The 4890-nt window shown below is 41.6% G+C and overlaps 1 pseudogene; it reads left to right on the top strand.

Annotated features, from left to right (window-relative positions):
• The first annotated feature begins 210 nt into the window (after nt 1-210).
• On the top strand, nt 211-324 carry LOC116809850 (U6 spliceosomal RNA; annotated as a pseudogene).
• Nucleotides 325-4890: the final 4566 nt, after the last annotated feature.

The raw sequence follows: 4890 nt of genomic DNA, 5'->3' as shown, positions 1-4890 counted from the left end.
GAAAAGTTCTACCGGATGGCACTGATTTAGACACTTGGTACTCAAAGTCCAGTTCTTGGAGAGCATATTGGGCGTGTATTGAGAGCATATTGGAAATGCAGAAGCTCAGGTCCTACTCCAGATCCACTGAATCAGAATCTGCCTTTTAACAAAATCCTCAATTCATTCACATGCACGTAAATGTGAGAGAGGCATTGGTCTAGATCTAGAATAGAAAACAGTGGTTCTGTACTTGCTTCAGCAGTATATATACTAAGAAGATTAGCATGGCCCCTGTGCAAAGATGACATGCAAATTCATGAAGGGTTTCATTAAAAAACTTTTAAAAAAAGAAAAAAGGAAACTGGTTCTCCCCAGAAATAAAGCCATGCATCTACAGCCACCTGATCTTTGACAAAGTCAACAAAAATAAGTAATGGGGAAAGGACTCTGTATTCAATAAATGATGCTGGAATAGCTGACTAGCTATATGCAGAAGAATGAAACTGGAGCCCTACATTTTACCATATACAAAAATTAACTCAGGGTGGATTAAAGATTTAAATGTAAGACCTCAACCTATAACAATCCTAGAAGAAAACTTAGTAAACACCATTCTGGACATCGGCCTTGGGAAAGAATTTATGATTAAGTCCTCAAAAGCAGTTGCAACAAAAAGAAAAATTGACAAGTGGGACCAGTTAACTAAAGAGGTTTTGTACAGCAAAAGAAACTATCAACAGAGCAAACAGACCTACAGAATGGGAGAAAATATTCACAAACTATGCACCCAACAAAGCTCTAATATCCAGAATCTATAAGAAACTTAAACCATTGAACAACCAAAAAACAAACAACTCCATTAAAAGTAGACAAAAGTCATGAACAGACACTTCTCAAAAAAAGACATACAAGCAGCCAACAAACACATAAAAAATGCTTGATATCATTAATTGTCAGATGAATGCAAGTCAAAACCACAATGAGATACCATCTCACACCTATCAGAATGGCTATTACTAAAAAGTAAAAAAAGAACAGATGCTGGTGAGGCTGCAGAGAAAAGGGAATGTTCATACATTGTTGGTGGGAATATAAATTAGTTAGCCACTGTGGAAAGCAGTTTGGAGAGTTCTCAAAGAACTAAGAGCAAAACTACCATTTTACCCAGCAATCCCATCCCTGGGTATATATCCAAAAGAAGGGCAGGGTGTCATGGCTCACATCCATAATCCCCAAACTTTGAGAGGCTGAGATGGGAGGATCGGTTGATTCCAGGAGTTTGAGACCAGCCTGGGCAATGTAGTGAGACCCTATCTCTTAAAAAAAAAATAGCCAGGCATGGTGGGCATGCCTGTAGTCCCATCTACTTGGGAGGCAGAGGTGGAGGATTGCTTGAGCCTGGGAGATTGAGGCTGCAGTGAGCCATGATCACACCTCTGCATTCCAGCCTAGAAAACAGAGTGAGACCTTGTCTAAAAAAAAACCCAGAAAACAAATCATTCTACCAAAAAGACACATGCACTCATCACAGCACTGTTCACCATAGCAAAGACATGAAATCAACCTAGGTGCCCATCAATAGTGGATTGGATAAAGAAAAGGCACATATACACCATGGAATACTACACAGTCATAAACAACAAAATCATGTCCTTTGCAGCAACATGGACGCAGTTGGAGGCCATTATCCTAAGCAAATTAACCCAGGAACAGAAAACCAAATACCACATGTTTTCACTTATAGGTGGGAGCTAAACATTAGGCACTCATGGACATGAAGATGGCAACAACAGACACTGGAGACTACTAGAGCAGGGAGGGACAGAGGGGGCAAAGGATTGGAAAACCCTTTGTTCACTACCTGGGTGATGGGATCATTTGTACCCCAAACCTCAGCATGATGCAATATACCCATGAAACACACCAGCACATGTACCTCCTGAATCTGAAATAAAAGTTGAAATTATAAAAAAATGAAAGGAAGGAAGGAAGGAAGGAGGGAAGGAAGGAAGGAGGGAAGGAAGGAAGGAAGGAAGGAAGGAAGGAAGGAAGGAAGGAAGGAAGGAAGGAAGTGAGTCAGTGATTTTCTAATTTTAGTATATATCAGAATCATCTGGGGTACTTATAAACACAGATTGCTGGGCCCTAATATATGAGTTCCTAATTCAGTAGGTGTGTTGGTTTCATAGGGCTGCCATAATGAATTACCACGAAATAGGTGGTTTAAAACAAGCCCCTATTTCTGGATGCTCAAAATCTGAAATCAAAGTGTCAGCAGGGCCACACTTCCCCTGAAATCGATAGGGAAGATCCTTCCTTGCCTTTTCTTAGCTTCTGGTAGTTTGCTGGCAATCTTTGGTGTTACTTGATTTACAGGTATATAACTTCAGTCTCTGCCTCTATCATCTAATGGAGGTCTCCCCTTGTGTATCCGTGTCTCTCTCTCCTTTTCTTATAAGGACATCAGTCATTGGATTAAGGGCCCACCCTACACTAGTGCAGCCTCATCTTGGCTTATCTAATTACATCTACAATGACCTTATTTCCAAATAAGGCTACATTCTGAGGTACTGGGTGTTAGGACTTCAACATATCCTTTTGAGGGACACAATTCCACCCATAACAGGAGGGCTAGGGTGTGACCTGTTAATCTGCATTTCCAACAAGTTCCCCAGCTGGTGCTAATGCTGCTACTGGAATTACACTTTGAAAACCACAGGTCAAACAATTACCAAAACAGGATTACTTGGAACAAAAATTGGATTGTGTCATGAAAGTAACTGTGTTCCACTTCCCAAATGTGCAGAATTCCATGTTTAGGCATACTTGGGAGATGTCATCCAGTCAGTGCATGAATACTTCCAAAGACAGAGTTCCCATTACTAGCAGTGCAGCTTTCTTGATGGCTATGCTCCTGAAATTTGTGCACTTTGAACTTTCCGAATATCTGATATATCTAGCTGATGTATAGCAGCAGAAAGTCTCGATATTTTTTTTCTGATGGCTGCACAAAGTCTCAATATCGAATTTTACATTTCCTCTTTGTTACAGTTCTCCAAATCCTTTAGATTCTGGTTTGCTCTGAAGAGCACACTTGTTGAGGTTTTTAGGGATGATAATCATGTCCCCCCTACCCCTGATTATGAGTTAATTAGAAATAGATATAGGAATCCAACAGATGAAGATCAAAAGATCAACTATATTTCCAGTAAGCATAGATTGGAGGGCAGAATTTGGACCTTGACCACAATCAGCCTTCCTACAAACCGCCACATGGTTGAATTTATGTGATATAATCACATACAAAGAAACAGGACAATTGAATCCACACCACTGTGCAAGGTTTTAAGGGTATGAGTTACGGCTATTGCCACATTAAGAAATGTAACAGCACTAGGAGAGATCAGGTTTTCCTGGAAGAGAGAAAGGAAGGATGTCTACCTTCTCTTCCATCAAATCCACCCATCCAAGAGATGTTCCTTCTCCCAGGGTTGCCTCCTTAGCATCCTTCCCACCATTTTCCTTTTTTCAAACAGAACCCTAATGTTATTTACAAAAGCCCCACCGCAACCCCTTTCACGGTGCCCAAGTGTCTCAGGAAGCCAGCCCTATCCTCAACTGAAGCCAATCCTAGTAACTCTAATCTCCTTGCAAGTGATTGGTTTCAGAATTTAGGCTTCAGCGAATCAGTGCATGGCATGACTCCTAGAGACTGCTATTGGATCAGAGCCATCTCTGATTGGGCAAGTGACACAGACGAACCTAATCAGACTACTTTTGTTCAAAGGTAGGAGGAAAGATTTTTTTTTTTTTTTTTTTTTTTTGAGACGGAGTCTCACTCTGTTGTCCACGCTGGTGTGCAGTGGCATGATCTCGGCTCACCCCAAACTCTGCCTCCCAGGTTCAAGCGATTCTCCTGCCTCAGCCTCCCAAGTAGCTGGGATTACAGACATGCACCACCACACTTGGCTAATATTTTTGTATTTTTTTTCTAAAGTAGAGACAAGGTTTCACCATGTTAGCCAGGCTGGTCTTGAGCTCCTGACTTCAGGTGGTCTGCCCACCTCAGCCTTCCAAAGTGCTAGGATTACAGGCATGAACCACCGCACTTGGCCTAGAAAGAATTTTCTAATGAGGAAGCATGTTGTTCCAAGAGCTGATGGCAGTCACCAGAAGGAACCAACCTGCAGAAAATGCCCCTATCTGGAGGATGAAGGAGCTCAAAGAACAGCAAAGCAATAAATCCCCAGCTCCAATTATAATACTTGCTCTACCTTTGGCTTTTGTTGTTGTTATTTAAAATAATACTAATTTTTTTATTGTTTAAGCTGGTTATGTCAATGTCTCTGTCATTTCCAACTAAAATAATTTCTACCAATAAAATACTCAAATATTTTTCCTATGAGTTAGTAGAAATTGCCTCATGGGGCTGGGCACGGTGGCTCACACCTGTAATTCCAGCGTTTTGGGAGGTCGAGGTGGGTGGATCACCTGAGGTAACGAGTTCAAGACCAGCCTGGCCAACATGACAAAACCCCGTCTCTACTAAAAATACAAAAATTAGCCAGATGTGGTGGCACACACCTGTAATCCCAGCTACTTGGGAGGCTGAGGCATGAGAATGGCTTGAACCCGGGAGGCGGAGGTTGCAATGAGCGGAGATGCGCCACTGCACTCCAGCCTGGGCTACAGAGCAAGACTCTGCTCAAAAAAAAAAAAAAAAAAAAAAGAAAAGAAAAAAGAAAAGAAATTGCCTCATGGAAACCTGAAGAAATAGGACTAGGTTTCCACCCACCAATCCTCCAACTTAATTCATTAATGTATTAATGTTGCTCTTAAAGTATGTGCCCCTAAATGGGCAGATTACTCCAGACAATACCATTAACTCCCACCCAGCACAGTGCCTGC

The sequence above is a fragment of the Hylobates moloch genome, unplaced genomic scaffold (assembly GCF_009828535.3).
Source record: "Hylobates moloch isolate HMO894 unplaced genomic scaffold, HMol_V3 SCAFFOLD_1, whole genome shotgun sequence".
NCBI lineage: Eukaryota > Metazoa > Chordata > Mammalia > Primates > Hylobatidae > Hylobates > Hylobates moloch.
Note: the sequence above shows the minus strand (reverse complement) of the source record. Positions and strands in the feature narration are given on the sequence as shown.